Raw genomic sequence first — 23,521 nt, forward strand, 5'->3', positions numbered from 1 at the left:
CAAAGATCTCTTACAATAAATTACAATATCACAGCCATATTCCTTTTGGGATATTTTCCAGGGATATTTGTCATATATTTCCTTTTGGAAGAGCTATATTCTTTCCAATTTCCTCTTATCTCAGGCATCATTGCATATGTTGGCAATTCAATCAATTTTTCATTGCATTTTTCAGTACTCTCTCCAGACTTCTTAGACATCTCTACCTGGTATCACAGATAGTTTCTCTGAGTCTGTATTTGTCAATATTCTCCCTTTTCTGTTTATGTTAGAAACAACCTATCATTTGTTACATAAACGTAAAAAAGAAGAAATGGCATAACTATAAAGAGAAAAAGTCAAGAAAAAGATGAGAAATAGAAGTAAAAAGAAAATATTCTAAGAAAAAAAGGATTAAGAGACAAAAATATAGAGGGAAAAGATGCAAGAAGAGAAGATGGGCAATAAGAACCTCAATAAAATTTAAGGTTTTATGAAAGTTGCTCTCAAAAGCCAAAGTCAAAGCAGTCTTGAGGAAGAACAAAGCTGGAATTATCACACTTCTGATTTCAAACTATATTACAAACCTTTAATAATCAAAACAGTATAGTACTTGCATGAAAACAGAATCATAGATCAATGGAACAGAATAGAGAGCCCAGAAACGAACCCACATTTATGTGAGCAGTTAATCTATGGCAAGAGAGGCAAGACTGTACAACAGAGGAAAGACAACTTCTTCAATAAATGATTTTGGGAGAGGTGGACAGCTACATGCAAAAGAGTCACTGGACTGTCCTCTCACATCATGCACAAAAATAAATTCAAAATGTATTAAAGACCCTGAAGCCACAAAACTTCTAGATGCAAACAAAGCCAGTAAGCTCTTTGACAGTGGTCTTGGTAATATTTTTTTGGATATGTTTCATCAGGCATGGAAAACAGAGGCAAAATCAAATAAATGGCACTACATCAAACTAAAAAGCTTTTGTGTGGTGAAGGAAACTATCAACAAAGCAAAAAGTCCACACATTTGAAGGGAGATGTTTGCAAGTGTATATCCAAAAGAGGTTAATATCAAAACATGCAAAGAATTTGTACAACTCAACATTGAAACAAACAAGCAAGCCAGTTAAAAAGTGGACAAATATCTGAATAGACATTTTTCCAAAGAAGACATACAGATGGCCAATAGGCACATGAAAAGATGCTAAACATCACTAATCAACAAGGAAATCAAATCAAAACCACAATGAGATATCACCTCACACTTATTAGAATGACTATTATCAAAAAGGCAACAAATAACAAATGGTGGTGAGTGTGTGGAGAAAAAGGAATCCTTCATGCCCTGTTGGTGGGGTTGTAAATTTGTGCAGTCACTACACAATACAGAATGGAGGCTTCTCAAAAAATAAAACTACCATATCATCCACTCTTATTTATCCAAATGAAACAAAACACTAATTCAAAAAGATATATGCACCCATGTTCATTTTAGCATTATTGATAATAACCAAGACATGGAACCAACCAAAGTGTTTATTGATGGATGAGTGGATAAAGAAATGTGGTACATACATGCAATGGAATATTTATTCAGGCATTATATAAGGAAATCTTGCCATCAACAACACCATGTATGGACCTTGAGGGCATTATGCTAAGTGAAATAAGTTAGAGAAAGACAAATGCCATGCAATCTCACATGTAGAATCTAAAAAACAAAACAAACAGAAACTGAACTTATAAAACCAGAGGAACAGGCAACCCACCCCAGTGTTCTTGCCTGGAGAATCCCAGGGACAGGGGAGCCTGGTGGGCTGCCGTCTATGGGGTCGCACAGAGTCGGACACGACTGAAGCGACTCAGCAGCAGCAGCAGCAGCAGAGGCAGGAGCTAGAGGGTGGGCAAAATGGGTTATGTTGGTCAACAGTTACAAAAAATAAGATAAATAAGTCCTGGGGATATAATATACAGCATGTGTACATTGTACATATAATATTGTATTAGCAATACAATGTTCTTGGATAAGCAAGCAATACAAGCATTATATATATAAAATATATTTGAAATATTGTATATTTGAAATGTGCTAAGAGAATAAATCTTAAAAGTTCTTATAATGAAAAAAATTTGTAACTATGTGTGGCAATGGATGTTAACTAGACTTACTTAGGTGATTAGTTTGCAATAAACACAAATATTGAATCACTATGCTATATATTTGAAACTAATACAATATTATATGTCAACTGTTTCTCAACAACAGAAAATTTATACATACACAAACCATAACATCAAGATTTCACTCCTAGATTATTACCCAGAAGAAATGTAAACACAGCCATACAAAGACTAGCACACAAACAAGAATAGCAGCTTTATTCAGAATAGCCAAAAACTAGAAATAACTTAAATGTCCACCAACAGATAAAAACAAATAATGATATATATCTTCATTTTATTTTTATTGAGATGCAATTGACGTATAACATTGTCTAAGTTTATGGTGTACAATATGTCGATTTGGTACTTTATATATTACAACATCATTCACATAATAACTACTTCATTTTTCGTTAAGAACATTTAGAATCTAGTCTTTTAGTAACTTTAAAGTATGTAATACAGTTTTGACTGTAATCACTATGCTGTATATTAGATATGCAGAATTTATCTACCAGTTGAATCAGTAGCACAGAAAAAAGCTACTGAAGTAAATGGTAAGTGAATGAATGCATATTCCAAGAGTGTCCCTACTCTCTGGCTTTTGCCAGCCCTCTCCCTCTCTACCAGTGTTAACAAAACATATCAGAATGCCTATTATAAAAAAAAGACATTTTTAAATATTCAACATTAGGTTGAATAGATCCAGGATACATGGAGATGACAGTTCCTTATTATTCAATCTCATGAGGCTACACAAGAAACAGTTCACTTTGTTAAGAGTGCCTCTTCAGTACTTTAACTAGGAAAAAATACAGAGAATAGAATGCAAATAAATGTGTGAGGAAATTTTATGTATTTTTATTTATTTTACTCCACCTCCCCAGTAGCTCAATGGCAAAAAATCTGCTTGCTATATGGGAAACGCAGGAGATGTGGGTTCGATCCCTGGGTCAGGAAGATCCTCTAGAGGAGGGCCTGGCAACGTTCTCTGGTATTCTTGCCTGGAGAATCCCATGGACAGAGGAGCCTGGGGCCACAGACCATAGGGTTGCAAAGAGTTGGACATGACTGAAGTGACTGAGCACGACCTTTCTAACAGAAATTTGAAGAAGCAAGAAAATAAAATCATAAATTAAAAACAGAAGCCTGCTAATTAAGTTACAGCACTTAAGCGAAACATAGTTGCTGCAATTGAAATTTCTCTCAAAACTGTAGACAGCTAAGTACTAAGGGAAAATATTAAGTTAGGTAGCCATTACTAGGAGGTATCATCTATTTTCCTGGCTTGATGTTTCCATGTAGAACTTCAGAATAACACTCCTGGCTTTCTCTTCACCCCTCACTTACCCATGAGAAGAGTGCCTGAATTTAAAACACTTGGGAAATGGGACATGCATGGCTCAGCATCTCCTGGGCTCTACAGAGAAGGTTAACACCACTTTGTTCTCTGGTAAGAAGCTTATATCTTCCAGAGAGGCCTGAAGTTGCCCAGCTTTGCAGGTAATAGGAAAAGGAAGTTTAATTATCAGGTGAAGTATTTGGGAAGTCCAGTTTACACACACATCAAAATCATGTCCTCCAATACAGCTTTAATCTTAATTAGCTAACATTTTAATTTCCAGTGATTCTGTGTTTATTTCTCAGTTGATTCTGCCAGATTTTTAATGTGCAAGTCTTTCAGAAAACAAATAAATTGACTCTATTTCAAGAGCTCATAGTTCGGTGAGAAAGACAAACAAGTTAGTAATTACAAAACAGCTGTGATAAGTGTTGTAATAGAGGTGAATACAGGGTGTTGTAAAAGTATATGTGAGAAGCAGCTTCTTAGCTTCAGGTAGGCAGCAGTCAGAAAAGGAGACCAAGAAGGGACATGAGTTGAGTCTTTAAAAAAGAGTAGGAATTTCCTGGATGGAGAAGAAAATGTTCTAGGCAGAGATGATTGAGCAAAGTAGCAAATTGGGGTAGTTGGAAATGCTTTAATATATTTAAAGATATACTTATTTATCTATAATTCATAAATGACTCATGTTAATGCACTTTACATTAAGACATGTCTCAAAAGGTAACATAAGACTTAAATAAAAATGCAGCAAAGGGTTTAACATAGGGATTGAACCACTGTAGGTATTTTATAAATGGAGTTTTTCATCCTTTATTTATTTACCATTTATTCTATTGTCAACTACAGATTGGCTTTCCTTGAATAAAATCTGTTTGGTTATGGTACATTCAACTTTTAAAATGCTGTTATATTAAGTTTGGTGAAAAGTAAAGTGAAGTTGCTCAGTCATGTCCAACTCTTTGTGACACCACAGACTAGCCTACCATGCTCCTCTGTCCATGAGATTTACCAGGCAAGAGTACTGGAGTGGGTTGCCATTTCCTTCTCCAGGGAATCTTCCCAACACAGGGATTGAACCCAGGGCTCCCACATTGCAGGCAGACACTTTACCTTCTAAGCCACCAGGGAAGCCCTAATTAAGTTTGCCAGTATTTTATTCAGAATTTTTACATTTATTTCATTAGTAATATTGGACTATAGTTTTTTCCTTTCTTCTGCTATTCCTCACTAATTTGGTTTCTTAGTTACATTAGCCTCATAGAATGAGTTATCAAGTTTTCCACCTTTTTCAATTTTCTGTAAAAAACACTGTCTTAAAAGTTTTCATAGAATCCAGGTTTAAAAGGATTGTGACCTGATGCCTTTTTCAGAGGTAGAACTTTGGTAGTGTTTCTCATTTCTTCAGTTATTAATGAGTTCAATTTCTGCCTCTTCATGTATTTTCATGATATACTTTTCTTAGATAATACCTTATTTTGTCAAAAATTTCTCTTTATGGACAGAGTAAACCTTGAGTAGTCTCACAATTTTAAAGTTTTAGGATGTTCACATTTTTATGTTAATTCCAGGAGTTTTTTTTGTTTGTTTGCATTTTCTGCTATTTTCTCTTTCATCAGTTTTGCAAGATGACTGTTTGATTTGTTAGTTTTTAACGGACTGAGACTTCCCTGATGGCTCAGTGGTAAAGAATTTGTTCGATCCCTGAGTGGGGAAGATCCCATGGAGGAGGAAATAGCAACTCACTCCAGGATTCTTGCCTGGAGAATCCCATGGACAGAGGACTTTGGTGGACTACAGTCCAAAGGGTCACAAAGAGTTGGACACGACTGAGCACGAGCATGCATGTAATGGACCAGCTATTGATTTTTAATCTATTTTACTTGATCTTTCAGAAGCATTAGACATACATTTTCTGTTTCATCACTTAGCTCTAAATGACACAAAAATTCTTAAAAAAGAAACTCTGGGAGAGATGAGTGGCCAATATGGTGCACCCTGAGCTTACCTCCTCTCAGTGGCATGTGAAAGTTACAACTGCAGTTTCCCTGGTGGCTCAGTGGTGAAGAATCTGCCTGCAATCCAGGAGATGTAGGTTCAATCCCTGGGTCAGGAAGATCCCCTGGAGAAGGAAATGGCAACCCACTCCAGTATTCTTGCCAGGAAAATTCCATGGACTGAGGAGCCTGGAGGGCTACAGGGGTCACAAGAGTCAGACACAACTTAGTGAGTAAACCACCACCACAGAGCAATTATTGACGAGAAAGATCAGAAAGCTAGCAGAAAAGATCTACAACTAAAGATATAAAGAAGAAACCATAATGAGATGGGTGGGAGGGGTGGAGACAGAGTCAAGATCTATATCCACAGACAGGAAGGTAATAACAATGGCAGAGGTTCTCCCAAAGGGACAGGGGTCCAAGCCCCACATTGAACTCCCCAGGCTGCGGGTTCTATACCAGGAAGGCAAGCCCCCAGAACATCTGGTTTTGCAGGCCAGTTGGGCTTTCTTTTGGGAGAGCCAGAGGGCTGTGGAAAATAGAGTCTCCACTCTTAAAGGACACACACAAAATCTCATAAGCTCTGGGATCCAGGGCAGAGGAGTAATCTGAAAGAAGCCTGGATTAGACCCATGTGCTGACCATGGTGAAGCAACTGGAGGTCACCATGGGGATATAGACTCTTGCAACAGCCATTTTAGGGAGCTTGTTCTACCACAAAGGCACTGGTGCTGGCAAGCACCATTTTAGAATCCTTTATCTGGCTTCTTAGGGCTGACACCTGGCTCAGCCTACCAGCCTGTCAGTATGTATGGGACAACTTAGGCCATGCAACTAACACAGCCCCACCTACTGGGAGGCTGGCTGGCTTAAGACTTCCTGAACTCACAGTCTCCCCAGTACCTAGTCCCATCCACCAAAGGACCCAGGACACAGCCCCACATACCAGCGCACAGGCACTAGCCCCAGGGCCATAGGGCCCTGCAACTGGAGATCCTTAACCTAGCATCACCCAAGAGAGCGACAGCACTAGCCCCAAAACCTGGCCTCATGCGGGCCAGAACAAATGGATAAATTCCTTGGAATGTATAATCTCCCAGGACTAAGCCAGAAAAAAATAGAAATATGAACTGACCAATTACCAGTAATGAAACTGAATCAGTAATCAAAAACCCCCAACAAACGTCTAGGACCAGACAGATTAAGAGGAACTAACACAGTATTGTAGGTCAATTACACTTCAAAAATGAACAAACAAACAATCACATACAAAAAGAGAACAAATTTGTGTTTACCAGTGAGCAGCAGGGGGCAGGTGGAAAGAGAAATGGATGAAGGCGATCAAAAGACACCATCTTTTGTATGTAAGATGATTAAATTCTAGGGATATAACATACAACATGATAAATATATTAACACTGGTGTGTGTTATATACGAACATTGTTAAGGAGTAAATCCTAAGAGTGCTCATCATAAGGAAAAATATCTTTTTCTATTTAATTTTATGTTTATATGAGATGATGGATATTCACTAAAGTTATTGCGATAATAGTTTCTTGATGTATGTAAGTCAAATCATTATGATATACAACTTAAAGTTTAAAAAGAGAGAGAGAAAGAAAAAGGGAGAGAGGAAGAGGAAGGAAGAAAAATGACAGTAATTTACAGGAAAGCAGGGCCCTCTGGAGGCTAAAATTTCAGTGTAGTGTTTTATTGAGATTGTTCTCTATAATCAAAACTAATAAAGTAGAAACCAAAGGAAGATAATAGGGAAAAAAGATCTCATTTGTGATAACAATGTATAAAGCACTAATTTAGTATGTAACATGAAATGCATACAGTATATAAACACATAAAATACTAGGCAGTGCTTAGATGGTACTTACTGTGTGCTATGTACTGTTTTAAGCACTTTTAATATATTAACCCATTTCATCTTCATAATAACTCTAGGAGGCACTATTATTATTGTCTCCATATTACAGGAGGGAAAAATGGGGCAAAGGTGAATAGGTTACGTGATTAGTTAATGGGACAGCTAAGTTTGGTACCCAGGCCATCTGACTCCTGCATCCGTACTCTAGAGCACTATGCTTTACTAAAGGGTGCGTGCATACAAATACACAGAAATTGGAGAGTCATTGATTATTTCTAGTAATTTTCTGGTGGAATCTTTAGGGTTTTCTATGTAGAGGATCATGTCATCTGCAAATAGTGAGAGTTTTACTTCTTCTTTTCCAATTTGGATTCCTTTTATTTCTTTTTCTGCTCTGATTGCTGTGGCCAAAACTTCCAAAACTATGTTTAATAGTAATGGTGAAAGTGGGCACCCTTGTCTTGTTCCTGACTTTAGAGGAAATGCTTCCAATTTTTCACCATTGAGGATAATGTTTGCTGTGGGTTTGTCATATATAGCTTTTATTATGTTGAGGTATGTTCCTTCTATTCCTGCTTTCTGGAGAGTTTTTATCATAAATGGATGTTGAATTTTGTCAAAGGCTTTCTCTGCATCTAGTGAGATAATCATATGGTTTTTATTTTTCAATTTGTTAATGTGGTGTATTACATTGATTGATTTGTGGATATTGAAGAATCCTTGCATCCCTGGGATAAAGCCCACTTGATCATGGTGTATGATCTTTTTAATGTGTTGTTGGATTCTGATTGCTAGAATTTTGTTAAGGATTTTTGCATCTATGTTCATCAGTGATATTGGCCTGTAGTTTTCTTTTTTTGTGGCATCTTTATCAGGTTTTGGTATTAGGGTGATGGTGGCCTCATAGAATGAGTTTGGAATTTCCCTTCCTCTGCAATTTTTGGAAGAGTTTGAGCAGGATAGGTGTCAGCTCTTCTCTAAATTTTGGTAGAATTCAGCTGTGAAGCCGTCTGACCGGGGCTTTTGTTTGCTGGAAGATTTTTGATTACAGTTTCAATTTCCTTGCTTGTGATGGGTCTGTTAAGATTTTCTATTTCTTCCTGGTCGAGTTTTGGAAAGTTGTACTTTTCTAAGAATTTGTCCATTTCTTCCACGTTGTCCATTTTATTGGCATATAATTGTTGATAGTAGTCTCTTATGATCCTTTGTATTTCTGTGTTGTCTGTTGTGATCTCTCCATTTTCGTTTCTAATTTTGTTGATTTGATTTTTCTCCCTTTGTTTCTTGATGAGTCTGGCTATAGTAAAGTTGCAGGATATAAAATCAACACACAGAAATCCCTTGCATTCCTATACACTAATAATGAGAAAACAGAGAGAGAAATTAAGGAAACAATTCCATTCACCATTGCAACGGAAAGAATAAAATACTTAGGAATATATCTACCTAAAGAAACTAAAGACCTATATATAGAAAACTATAAAACACTGGTGAAAGAAATCAAAGAGGACACTAATAGATGGAGAAATATACCATGTTCATGGATTGGAAGAATCAATATAGTGAAAATGAGTATACTACCCAAAGCAATTTATAGATTCAACATAATCCCTATCAAGCTACCAACAGTATTCTTCACAGAGCTAGAACAAATAATTTCACAATTTGTATGGAAATACAAAAAACCTCGAATAGCCAAAGCGATCTTGAGAAAGAAGAATGGAACTGGAGGAATCAACCTACCTGACTTCAGGCTCTACTACAAAGCCACAGTTATCAAGACAGTATGGTACTGGCACAAAGACAGAAATATAGATCAATGGAACAAAATAGAAAGCCCAGAGATAAATCCATGCACATATGGACACCTTATCTTTGACAAAGGAGGCAAGAATATACAATGGATTAAAGACAATCTCTTTAACAAGTGGTGCTGGGAAATCTGGTCAACCACTTGTAAAAGAATGAAACTAGACCACTTTCTAACACCATACACCAAAATAAACTCAAAATGGATTAAAGATCTAAACGTAAGACCAGAAACTATAAAACTCCTAGAGGAGAACATAGGCAAAACACTCTCTGACATACATCACAGCAGGATCCTCTATGACCCACCTCCCAGAATATTGGAAATAAAAGCAAAAATAAACAAATGGGACCTAATTAACCTTAAAAGCTTCTGCACATCAAAGGAAACTATTAGCAAGGTGAAAAGACAGCCTTCAGAATGGGAGAAAATAATTGCAAATGAAGCAACTGACAAACAACTAATCTCAAAAATATACAAGCAACTCCTACAGCTCAACTCCAGAAAAATAAATGACCCAATCAAAAAATGGGCCAAAGAACTAAATAGACATTTCTCCAAAGAAGACATACAGATGGCTAACAAACACATGAAAAGATGCTCAACATCACTCGTTATCAGAGAAATGCAAATCAAAACCACTATGAGGTACCATTTCACACCAGTCAGAATGGCTGTGATCCAAAAGTCTACAAATAATAAATGCTGGAGAGGGTGTGGAGAAAAGGGAACCCTCTTACACTGTTGGTGGGGAATGCAAACTAGTACAGCCACTATGGAGAACAGTGTGGAGATTCCTTAAAAAACTGGAAATAGAACTGCCTTATGATCCAGCAATCCCACTGCTGGGCATACACACTGAGGAAACCAGAAGGGAAAGAGACACGTGTACCCCAATGTTCATCGCAGCACTGTTTATAATAGCCAGGACATGGAAGCAACCTAGATGCCCATCAGCAGATGAATGGATAAGAAAGCTGTGGTACATATACACAATGGAGTATTACTCAGCCATTAAAAAGAATACATTTGAATCAGTTCTAATGAGGTGGATGAAACTGGAGCCTATTATACAGAGTGAAGTAAGCCAGAAGGAAAAACATAAATACAGTATACTAACACATATATATGGAATTTAGAAAGATGGTAACAATAACCTGGTGTACTGAGATAGCAAAAGAGACACTGATGTATAGAACAGTCTTATGGACTCTGTGGGAGAGGGAGAGGGTGGGAAGATTTGGGAGAGTGACATTGAAACATGTAGAATATCATGTAAGAAACGAGTTGCCAGTCCAAGTTCGATGCGCGATACTGGATGCTTGGGGCTGGTGCACTGGGACGACCCAGAGGGATGGTGTGGGGAGGGAGGAGGGAGGAGGGTTCAGGATGGGGAACACATGTATGCCTGTGGCGGATTCATTTTGATATTTGGCAAAACTAATACAATTATGTAAAGTTTAAAAATAAAATAAAATTTAAAAAAAAAAAAAGAAATTGGAGAGTCGTAAAAATACTGGGAGAAATAAGAGAAAACTTGAATAAATGAGAAACCATATCAGGGTTTCTGATTTTGAAGATTCTGTTTTAAAATATGTAATTCCCCAAACTAATCTATAAGTTTTTATTATATCTCAATCACAAGCCCAGTTTTTTTAAAAATGTGGGATCTTGACAAAATATTTCATATGCTCATTTTTAAGAATAAACCTTAGAGTATCCATGAATATTTCTTTTAAAGAAGAGTAGTAAATGAGATTGCCAGCCAGAAATTAAAACTTTAATAATTAAGACAATATAAATAAATAAATAAAAACAGCTCAGAGTAAACCATCAATAGAATAAATGGCAAATGTAGAAAGTCTATATATTTATACATATATAAGAACTTGGCATATGGGAGTATATAATTTAAAATCAGAAAGGAAGATGAATAAATAACTCACTAAACTATATAAGAAAAACATTAAATTAGTGCTTAACTGCTCAGTCCTGTCCGACTCTTTGCGAACCCATGGACTGTAGCCCACCAGGGGATTTCCCAGGCAAGAATACTGTAGTGGGTTGCCATTTCCTTCTCCAGGGGAACTTACCAGAGATTCTAAATGTAAAGGATGACATGATTAAAACAGTAGAAGAAAACACACTTGAATCTTTGGAATGGAGGTTACCTTTCTAAACATGACCCTAAAACCAGAAACAGAAAGAAAATGATAAATTAGGCTACATAAAAATGAAAAGCAAAAACTGAAAAATTATTCTCCCAGTTTCTTCCTACCTGCTGATTTTAAATAACATTTAAAAATTTGTTTGTTAAAGGTGTGTGGCACTGGTGTTTCTAAGAGGATGACACAGACTTCAACATAATGTTACCTAAGATATTTTATCAGAATGGGAGGGTTTGTTTTCCTTCTGCCTAAATGAACAATAAATACCATGTATGGGGATGATTGACATCCTGAAGTGCTCTTATTCCTGGTGGCCAATAAATCTTTCATGATTCTCAGACTGAAAGAATATGTTCTTAATAGACACTTACTCATTCATTCAGCACATATTTAATAACTACTCAGACCAACATACAGTGCTAGACTATATGGGGGGAACCAAACTCAGAAGCCATTGGTAGTGTAATAAAAAGAACACTTAACTGGAGACATAACTCTTGGGCTAGTGCTTAGGACAGTTTTGTCCTTTTGATCTCTCCGATCCTCTGTTCCCTTATCTTTTGTAAAGTAAAATCAAAACTTGGAGAACTACTATGCAGATTAGAGTCAAACAAACAAACATTTATTGATGTTCTTAGCATATATAATACAGTTTCTGTGAAATTCTACACAAAACTATATTGCTATCATAACAAGTTCCCTGCTCTAGTGGACGTAAGAGTAAGGCGGGGGACGGGGCGGGGAGGTGGGAAATAGCATATATATGATTAGTAATAGCAAAATCTGAAAGTGAGGAAAGCTCTACCAGGGAGAAAAAAAGAAAGGATCAGAGAAGATTAGGTAATTAATCTGGGAAGCTTGAGCTGGACTTGAAAGGTGGGTGGGTATTTGGGCCTTTATAGTTGTATGAGAAGGATTACATAGACAGAGGCTAGGATATGAGTAAAAGCAAATAGAGGAAAGAAAAGCAATGAGAATATGAAGAAGACAACAGTACTTTAACAAGAGTATGGGACAGACGAAGGTCAGCAGTGACTGGAAAAAGTGTGGAGTCAGATCACACAGAATCCTGAAGGCTGAACTAAGGAGTTCGGACGTGATTCCTTAGGGAAGGAAAAGTTCAGTAAAACGTATAATTTTGACAAAATACTGCCATGGATTTGAATCCTGGCCCTGTGTTCCCTAGCTATATAATTCTGACATCACCTAACTTCTCTAAGAGGCTTCCTGGGTGCCTCAGCAGTAAAGAATCTGCCTGCCAATGCAGGAGACGTGGGTTCAATCCCTGGGTCAGAAAGATCCCCTGGATATGGCAATATCCACTCCAGTATTCTTGCCTGAAAAATCCCATGGACAGAGGAGCCTGATGGGGTATAATCCAAAGGGTCACAAACAGTCAGACATGACTTAGTGCCTAAACAACAAACAAATCTTTCTAAGCCTCAGTTTTTCATCTGTATGATGGAGATACTACTAACTTAAGTCAAGTTCCAAGCACAGCATCCTGTAAATTAAAGATGATTGATATGGCATAGTCATAATGTATAAGCACTGGCTGACTACTGAAGGGCTCTGATGGAAATAGTAGACATAATCTAAATTCTAAAGCACTGTGCAGCCTAGATCAGAGGCTAGGAGAACAGTCAGGAGAAAACTACTGCAGTCTAGGAGTCCTAGGGGATACAGAAAAGTTGAAAAGAAGATCGAAATCAGTTTCAGAGAATATCTTAGGATAGAATATAATTAGGCAGATTTTGGACACAGAATGAAAATACAGTATGGCTGATAGAATGAAGATGTACATGACAGGAAATAAGCTACAAACTAAATTCTGGAGGAGGTGAGTGGGGATGAGAAAAAGAATCCAAGGGGAATAGTATTCTTTGCCTGATTTCTTATCTGTCTTTATTCCGTGATACAGAATGCATTTTTGTATGTAGCATTATTTGGGGAATAAGGTAGGGCATAAATATTGAATGAAAATAGTCTTAAAAGAGAAATATTTGTCCATAGAAAGAAGAGAATAAGAAAATGCCAAATGAGGCTACAAAGACATTTTGAGACAAAAAGACAAAAGTGAAGGAACACAGCTTCTAATTCAAGAAGAATGTGACATCATCTGCAAGGAATGCAGTAGGTTTTATATATATGACTATAAAAGTGTAGAAATAGTTTAGTTAGTTTAGATCAAGATTTCTCAATCTGGGCACTATTGATATTTTGGACTGGATAATTTATTCTCTTTTAGGGAAGTGTGGGACTTAATTTTCCTTTTTAGAATATTTAGCAGCATCTTGGCCCCTACCTATTAGATGGCTGTGGCACACTTTCCCCACGTTGGGACAACCACAAATGTCTCCAGACATGCTTAAATGCCCCCTGGGAGACAAAAATACCTCTGGTCTAGGTGTTGTTGGAATATGATTAGGGGCCTAGAGATATGGACAGTGTCTTGTTTGAGGCTATTTCTCACATCTAGAACATTGCTGGCACATATTGACTCTCTAGATAGATAGGTAGGTAGAGAGATACATAGATAGAAAGAAAATGATGGGAAATAGTAACTGATAATTGGCATTGAAAGACTAGATGAAGTTGCATAGCATATATTTATACTGGAACCAATGAGATTATTTTGTAGTTTTCTTATTTTTTCCTCAAATCATGGAGAGACCAAGTACAGAACAGGTGAGACAGAAGCCAAAAGAGGAAATTATTTAAAGGAGAAGCTGGTCAAATAGTGTTAGTTGTTTTTGCTTCCAGCTATTTTTCTTTTTGTTATTCCTATAAAAGGTAATACAAGTTTATTAAATGCCCATTAACTTTGTACATACTGAGCACAAAGTAGGTGTTAAAAAATTTATTTGTTAAGTTAATTTATATCCTAAAGCACAAGACTGGGTCTAAAGTTAAAATATGAAGTGGTGTGAAAGTGAAGTTGAGGAATAGGATAGAGATAGGTTAAAAAAGTAGACTTTAACTACATCTCTTGTTACTAAAAAACAAAAGAAAACCTCATTGAAATAACTGATACAAAAATTTATTATTTGCTAGTTCTGGATGGTGGGAATATCTATGAATATTAGATATTCAAATAAATAGAAAAATAAGGAAAATAAAATATGAAATGGTGAGAATTGCTGTTTATAAAATCTTTTGACTTATGGGAAAAGCTTACCCTCAGTTTTCCATAAAATTATTTTTCCTACATGTGGAAATGTAACTATTAATGTAATATCCTTTTTATCAAATTTAGTTAAATGCCCTATCTTCTCTATTTTTAAAATATACAGTATAAACACAATCAAGGATACCCCAAACAACATTCAGTTCAGTTCAGTTCACTAAGTCGTGTCCAACTCTTTGCAACCCCATAGACTGCAGCACAAAAGGCTTCCCTGTCCATCACCAATTCTCAGAGGTTGCTCAAATTCATGTCCATCGAGTTGGTGATGCCATACAACCATCTCATCCTCTGTCGTCTCCTTCTCCACCCGCCTTCAATTTTTCCCAGTAACAGGGTCTTTTCCAATGAGTCAGTTCTTTGCATGAGGTGGCCAAAGTATTGGACTTACAGCTTTAGCATCAGTCCTTCCAATGAATATTCAGGACTGATTTCCTTTAGGATAGACTGCTTGGATCTCCTTGCAGTCCAAGGGACTCTCAAGAGTCTTCTCCAACACCACAGTTCAAAAGCATCAATTCTTCAGCACTCAGCCTGCTTTATAGTCCAACTCTCACATCCATACGTGACCACTTTAAGACTTCTTTTGGAGAGAATAAGAGAAGCAATGGTTTTCCCACCTTTTATAAGGATGACACTACCATAGATATCTGTGACATTTCTTGTAACTAATTATAGCTTGAATTTGCAAATTTAGCCCTTAGGAAGTTATTTATTTTATAAGTTGGTTCATTTTTCATTAGGTACATAGTAATACTGTGATGGCTTTTGTGGTTCAAACAGCTAGATTTCCACAATTGTGGTTAATCTGGCGAAATATCTAAATGAGTTATCTAATCAATTTTTATTTGTTAAACTAATACAGCATTATCTCCTTTTTATATTCCCATACCTCTCAGGACATTAATTTTCTCAGGGAATAACTAATTATCGATGTGAATGTCTTATTTTCCCTGCCACGTTGATAGAGTAGCATCATTTGCTCTCTCCAACTAGCATGGTTCCTCTACATAATATGTGCTTCAAAATAGATGATGGACAAATCTGTGACTGAACAATTACACCTCACTGGGTGGAAGTCAGAAGACTTGTGTTCTGGACCTACCTGTGTAATTTTGGGCAAATTTTAAACTCACTGGACCATAAGATACTGTAACCAAGTAGAACCTTACGAGGCTTTCCCAGGCAGATTTCTCCCCCATATCCTCTCTGAAGTACTTAGATAACAGTAGCTGATGCACATTTCCTGAGCTGTTGTATAGATGCTAAAATCACCCCCAAATGGAAGAAATTAATTACTTGATGATCATAAGCATGTAGCCCCCAACCTACTGGTGCCTAAGAATCAATAATGTTAACCCATGTGACATCACCCTGTTACCATCAACCAATCAGAGAACTGTGCACAAGCTGATCACATACCTTGGGATGTCCCTTCCTCACCTTGCCTTTTTAAATGCCTTGCTGAAACCCCTGGGGGCAGGGGGAGGCGGGAGGAGTTCTGGCTTTTTTGAGCACTAGCTGTCCTGAACAACTTGCTTGGCCACCCTGCAATAAATGCTGCACTTTTCTTCACCACAACCTGGTGTCCGTAGATAGGCTTTACTGCACTAAGGCAAGTAAGTAAGGATCCAAGTTTGGTTTGGTAACAATATGAAAGGTGTTAGGGTAAACGTTACCCAGGCTTATGTTAAAGTATAGAGTTAGCTTTCTCATTTTCCCCAAGGAAAAGGACAACAGCATAACTGTTTACACCCGCCTGTGTCTCCTTTGGAGGGTATGGAGTCAAGTATAAGCATGGATAAAGTTTTCACCTTGGCCAGAAACACAGCTTTTGTGAATTTTCAGTGTGTGAAAGAGCCAGGGAGCATGTGTGATATGAGAGAGCTCATACTTAGAAAAACGTTCAGAAGTTGGATATGTGGAACAGAAAAATACTAAGAGTGTCTCCAGAGACAAATGTTGCAAATATAAGCTACAATAACATTTGGCTTCTTTATGTGAAAACAGAGTAAACTACATGAATATGAAAGGTTAGATTTCTCTTCCATACTTGTGAAAATCTCTTTACATGCCGATACTACCGCAGCTCTCTTCTAGCACTATTACTAGTTTAATTAGATGACATATGTTGTGCTAAAATGTTTGGACTCAATCTATTTATGTGAAGTAGTTCCTTGCTGATCAAAAGATAGTATGTGAGGCTACACCCATAAATTTGCAAATGCAAGACAATAAGCTACTTATGCAACACATTTATGCAATGTTATTTCATTCCGTATATCCAGATTTTCTCCATGATCAGTTTCAGACTAATCTGCAATTCTGTTTCAAGATGATTATCTGCCATAGTCATACCATGCTCACTTTGGCTGGTGTGTGTGTAGCTGTAATATTTCATACACATTAGTGCTCTTACAAAAACATAGAAAACCTAAAAAGGAATAACAAACAAAATCTTGATAGCTATTATTTCAAAATAACCTAGTGCCAGATTTTAACTGAATTAAATATTCATTTCAGACCTTACTCCAGATGGAGCACTGTACTAGTTACAAAGTATATAATTAAGACAAGGTCCATGGTCTATCATCTCAAGAAGCCTGTGGTCTGTTGGGGAAGCAGACACAAAACAAATTTAATGCAAAGCATGAAAATTTCCTAAAGCGGGATGTTGACGACAACTCTAAGTGTGGAAAAGGTAACAACCAGTTCCAAGATTGTGCTTCCCTTTTGGCTCAGTGGTAAAGAATCCTCCTGCCAGTTCAGGAGACGCAGGTTCGATCCCTGGGTTGGGAAAATACCCTGGAGAAAAAAATGGCAACCCACTCTAGTATTCTTGCCTGGGAGATTCCATGGACAGAGGAACCTGGCAGGCTACAGTCCATGGGGTCACAAAAGAGACAGACATGACTCAGTGACTTTAGTCATAGCAATTCCAATATTATCAATGGGAGGTGGAAACATCTAAACTGAACCTTATAGAATAAACAGGGTTCAATGTGTGATTAGAAAACAAGATAAAACAGACTTCCCTGGTGGCTCAGAAGGTAAAGCGTCTGCCTACAATGCGGAAGACCCAGGTTCAATCCCTGGGTAGGGAAGATCCTCTAGAGAAGGAAATGGCAACCCACTCCAGTACTCTTGCCTGGAAAATCCCATGGATGGAGGAGCATGGTAGGCTACAGTCCATGGGGTCACAAAGAGTCGGATACAACTGAGCGACTTCACTTTGCTTTGCTTCAATCTGTGATTAGAAAACAAAATAAAACAGCAGGAACAATGACTTGGGAGCGGGAGGATGTGGGGGATGTTCAGAGAATGGCAAGTGGTTCGAGGTTCCAATGTAAATGGGGTTGAGTGAATAGCTGTTCCATGTTAAGGATTTCAGATTTTACCATTTCACGCCAGTCAGAATGGCTGCAATCCAAAAGTCTACAAGCAATAAATGCTGGAGAGGGTGTGGAGAAAAGAGAACTCTCTTACACTGTTGGTGGGGAATGCAAACTAGTACAGCCACTATGGAGAACAGTGTGGAGATTCCTTAAAAAACTGGAAATAGAACTGCCTTATGATCCAGCAATCCCACTGCTGGGCATACACACTGAGGAAACCAGAAGGGAAAGAGACACATGTACCCCAATGTTCATCGCAGCACTGTTTATAATAGCCAGGACATGGAAGCAACCTAGATGTCCATCAGCAGATGAATGGATAAGAAAGCTGTGGTACATATATACAATGGAGTATTACTCAGCCATTAAAAAGAATACATTTGAATCAGTTCTAATGAGGTGGATGAAACTGGAGCCTATTATACAGAGTGAAGTAAGCCAGAAGGAAAAACATAAATACAGTATACTAACACATATATATGGAATTTAGAAAGATGGTAACAATAACCTGGTGTACGAGATAGCAAAAGAGACACTGATGTATAGAACAGTCTTATGGACTCTGTGGAAGAGGGAGAGGGTGGGAAGATTTGGGAGAGTGACATTGAAACATGTAGAATATCATGTAAGAAACGAGTTGCCAGTCCAAGTTCGATGCGCGATACTGGATGCTTGGGGCTGGTGCACTGGGACGACCCAGAGGGATGGTGTGGGGAGGGAGGAGGTAGGAGGGTTCAGGATGGGGAACACAGGAACACCTGTGGCGAATTCATTTTGATATATGGCAAAACCAATACAATATTGTAAAGTTAAAAAATAAAATAAAATTTAAAAAAAATAAAAGAAAGATGAAAGAGTATATAACAGAATTATATTCTCAGTAAGTTGTTTTAGAAACATCATCCTGGCAACAGTGTACAGAATTATCCGAAGAGATGAAAAATAACTTCAGACAAGGATTTGTGAGCTTATTAAAGATTTTTTCCTTATTTTTTGCCTTTTCAGTGCTTCCATACTGGGCCTGGCATATAAAGTATGTTCTGAAAAACATTAAACATTATTGCTATGGCCTCAACAGCACAGCATGACTGCAACAATGAAGCTTAACATCATCATAGGAGATTTCCACAGAAGTGTGGAATTAATCTAGATAGAAGGGGAGTTCCCCTGCCTTCCTTTATAGCTTATCAACTTAGTTTATATTCAAGTGTGTCTAAGCATTTATTTCCACCTAAATTCAAAATAGTAGTGGTGCAAATAATGGTGAATTAAAACTTAGAGGGAAAACTAATTTTCCTAAGATTCTCTTATATGCATAATTTTAGAAATGATGCAGAAACATTAACAACTGAGATAAAATATAGATGATTCAGATGTGGTAAAATCCAATGTAGATATAAAAGAAAACTTCTATAAATTTCCCAAAGATAAGCAGGGAGAGAATCCTTGCAAAACATATAGCAGACCAAGAACAAATATTCCTTCTAAAGAATGTATGGCCTAGCTAAAAGTCTGGATTCTGAACCAGACTACCTGGGTTTGCAATTCTGTCTCATACTTTTTAGCTTAACACTACTCATTAATAAATTAATTAGATACTTAAGTTCTCAGTGTCCCAGTTTTCTTATCTGTAAATTGGAGTTTGTAATATGGTATCTAGTTTATAAAGAGTGGCAAGTTGTTTATAATAGTGTTTGTCACACAGTGAGTACTCAATAAAAGTTAGCTATTTTTAAATAATTATTAATGTGGCAGAGACTACTATGTATGTCCCCAAATTTGTTCTCTCCTTATTTTAATAAAAAAAATCTCCAAGTTGTGACTGTGCAGATGACAGTCCAGAGTAAAACCTGAATTTTCTAACCTTTATTACAGATAGGACTTACCACGTGACTAGGGCATGGTCAATGAGGTGTAAACAGAGATGTCACACGGCAGCTTATGGAAATCTTCCTGAAGAGACAGCTAGATATGTACCAGATTCTCAAACAGAATGAAATTGATAAGGGTCAGTGAGAATACAGGGCAACAGGAACTTTCAAATGCTGCTGGTGGGAACATAAATTGGTACAATCATTTTGAAAAGCAGTTTGGCATTATTTAATAAAAATGAAGATATACACATTTCTCAATAATCAAGAAATTCACTCCTAAATTTATATCCTAGAGAAAGGTATATATGTACTAAGATAAACATACAAGGATGTTGATAGCAGCATTATTTGTAATTTCCCAAAACTAACAATCCAAAGGTCCATCAATAGTAGAATGGATAAACAAGTGAGGTATATTTATATGATGGCAGTAATTCAACAATGAAATTGAATTAATATATATACATACAACAACACCCACTGAATAGAAGAAGCAAGAACCAAGCTAACACAAACAGTAAGATTTGAAAAATAGGCAAAACTGGATCATTTAGAAGTATGTACTTGGGTGAAACTCTAAAGAAAAGCAAGGCAATGATTATCATAAAGTCAGGATTATAGTAATCTCTAGATCTAGGAGGATGTTTCCTGTAGGGAGAATTGTGATTAGAAAAGAAAACAGAGAGCTCCTGAAATTCTTGTAATGCTCTGTTTCTGAGTGGAGTTTGCATGGCTGTTTCTTTAAAATAATTTTTAAACTATACATTGTCTTATGGACTTTTCTACATAAACATAATATTTCATGATTTGAATTACAGATTATATAAGGAAACATTGTGCCCTTCGTCTCTCCTCTTTTTCATTCCTTCCTCAATCTTGCTGCCTGAGAAGGCAGATTTTGTCACCTGAGACCAGGAAAACAAGGGTCACAACCTAGGAAGTTCAGTGTAATGAGCTGGAAGGTAAGTCCCTGAAGACTTTGTGGGAACAGCTGCCATATCAGTTTTGAAACTTTTGCTTCTATATTTCATTTACATGAAAGAGAAGTAAGTTTTATATTATTTTGGAATTTTCTGTTTTTTACTTAGCTAGATTTGATATTAACTAATATACCTATATTTTAGATCTTATAAAAGACAACCTACTCAATAGAAAAATGTCTTGAACCTACTGCATGACACAAGGAACTCTACTCAATGCTTTGTGATGATCTAAATGGGAAGGAAATCCAAAAAAGGGGGGAGATATATATATGTATACACCTATAGTTGTTGTTGAAGCTGAAACTCCAATACTTTGGCCACCTGATGTGAAGAGCTGACTCATTGGAAAAGACCCTGATGCTGGGAAAGACTGAGGGCAGGAGGAGAAGGGGACAACAGAGGATGAGATGGTTGGATGGCATCACCGACTCAATGGACATGGGTTTGGGTGGACTCTGGGAGTTGGTGATGCACAGGGAGGCCTGGTGTGCTGCAGTTCACGGGTTGCAAGGAGTGGGACACGACTGAGCGACTGAACTGAACAGTTGATTCACTTTGCTGTACAGCAGAAACTAACACAACACTGTACAACAACTATACTCCAATGAAAATGAACTTTTAAAGTTGCCAGATCACATACACACACATAATACTTAGGCAATTAGTTCCTGGAAGAAGAAATCCAAAAGGTTTCATAAACTTCTAAAAAGTACTTAATCTCAGCAGCAATCAGAGAAATGCAAATTAAACAAGATAGTATTTTTCATGCATCAGATCAGCAAATATATTTGAAAGGGAAAGTCACTCAGTTGTGTCCAACTCTTTGTGACCCCATGGACTATACAGTCCATGGAATTCTCCAGGCCAGAATAATGGAGTGGGTAGCATTTCCCTTCTCCAGGGGATCTTCCCAACCCAGGGATCAAACCCAGGTCTCCTGCATTGCCGGAGATTGTTTACCAGCTGAGCCACAAGGGAAGCCCAAGAATACTAGAGTGGGTAGCCTATCCCTTCTCCAGTGGATCTTCCCCACCCAGGAATTGAACGGGGGTCTCATGCATTGCAGGTTAATTCTTTACCAACTGAGTCACAAGGGAAGACCAAGAATACTAGAATGGGTAGCCTATCCCTTCTCCAGTGGATCTTCCCCACCCAGGAATTGATCGGGGGTCTCCTGCATTGCAGGTTAATTCTTTACCAACTGAGCTATGAGGGAAGTCCAGCAAATATATTTAAAGAGCAATATATTCATTTCTGTTGCATATTTAGGAAAATGGTTTCTCTCAGGCACTGCTAACAAAATGCCACAAATTTTTGTAAAGTAAATTGGCAACATCTATTAAGTTTGAAATGCTGTCATTATGTGAGTCAGAAAAATAATACAAATCTATACCATAGAAATAGCAGTAATAATATTCAATATCATATGTCCAAGAATTCTTACTGCAGCATTATTTTCAAGGTAAAAAACTGAAAACAATCTGTTAAAATCCATTAGTAGTAGAATGTTTGGATAAATTATGGTACAGCCTTCCTATGAAATACGTGACTATTTAAAAATGAGTTGAATCTGTTTATCTTGATCTGGAAGGTTGTTCAAGATGTATTGCTTAAGAAGGAAAATAAGTTACCCATTTTTATATAATTGGCCAACCTATTTTGTGTATGCATGTCTGTATAAATTGGTATGAACATGCAGGAAAGTGTGAAAAGATACACCCCAGATGTTAACATCATCTACCTGGGAGTTGGGGGTGGTAATAAAGACTACTTTTTCTGTATCAAGCTTTGGATAGTTTTACTGGCTACACTGAGTATAATTATGTGTTACTTTTGTAATTTTTGCAAAATTACTCAAATTAAAATTGGTTCTAATAAAAGGTATATAGCCAAGAATGCAAATAATTAATGTATCTCAATGCCAGATGAACATCTTCAACCTGATTCTTGTTAAAGATTAAAACATAACACTGTAGCAAACTGCACCAACCTGTACAAAATAGAATGAAGGCAACTTAATGTGGCTTAATCACTCACCTTTCATTAGTATTTCAATAATAACTTTAAAAGAACCCATGTGTTAGGAAAATAAATAAATGTAAGTGCTTGCAATCTTCTGGGAAGGAATCTAATGCCAAGCTATGTCACAGGAAGGAACTCAGAAGTTAAGAAACAGAGAGAAAGTGACAAGTCTTCTTCCTCTGGGGTGGGTCTAGAAACTTCTAAAAGAGTCTGTTGGTGAAAAGGTGGCTGCTAATCAAGGTATAACTATGCATTGCTCAGTCGCTTCAGTTGTGTCAGGCTCTGTGCAACTGTAGCCCGCCAGGCTTCTCTGTCCATGGGGTTCTCCAGGCAAGAATGCTGGAGTGGGTTGCCATGCTCTCCTCCAGGGGATCTTGCAGACCCAGGGATCGAATCCGTGGTGTCTCCTGCATCGGAGGAGGATTCTTTACCACTGAGCCACCCGGGAATCAAGGCATACACTTTGCGTTTCCCAATTATAACTCATCATCTTCCTGCCCTTCCCCGAATGTTCTTCGTCCATTGAGGCACGACCAACACCTAGTCAGGCATGTTTAAAGTCATGTTTGCCTCCTCCCATTTGCTTTCCTCTTTCCCTGAATGTGGTTGCTAAATCCTCTCAGTCTGCCCTCTGGGACGCTTCTGCCGTCGTCCTCATCGGGCCCTGCCACCTCAGGAGCAGCCACACCAAAGAATCACAGACTTTGGTCGTTGCAAC

The 23,521-nt window shown here is 37.5% G+C and overlaps 1 long non-coding RNA gene and 1 other non-coding gene across 4 annotated transcripts in view; one reads left to right on the top strand and one right to left on the bottom strand.

Moving 5' to 3' along the window:
- Positions 1-1,528: 1,528 nt before the first annotated feature.
- Positions 1,529-23,521, bottom strand: part of LOC138988861 (uncharacterized) — a 62,067-nt gene continuing 40,074 nt past the window's right edge. For 2 of the 3 annotated variants that reach the window (XR_011465030.1, XR_011465032.1), the window contains exons 4-5: positions 5,499-5,684; positions 1,529-1,878 (exon numbers count right to left, since the gene is read on the bottom strand). This is a non-coding gene — a long non-coding RNA (uncharacterized lncRNA). Of the gene's footprint in view, positions 1,879-2,080; positions 3,244-5,498; positions 5,685-23,521 lie in introns of those variants that run through there. The other variant, XR_011465031.1, reaches the window with a different exon arrangement.
- On the top strand, positions 17,562-17,633 carry TRNAC-ACA (transfer RNA cysteine (anticodon ACA)). The gene has a single exon. It is a non-coding gene; the product is annotated as a tRNA-Cys (tRNA).

The sequence above is a fragment of the Bos mutus genome, chromosome 8, assembly GCF_027580195.1.
Source record: "Bos mutus isolate GX-2022 chromosome 8, NWIPB_WYAK_1.1, whole genome shotgun sequence".
Lineage (NCBI taxonomy): Eukaryota > Metazoa > Chordata > Mammalia > Artiodactyla > Bovidae > Bos > Bos mutus.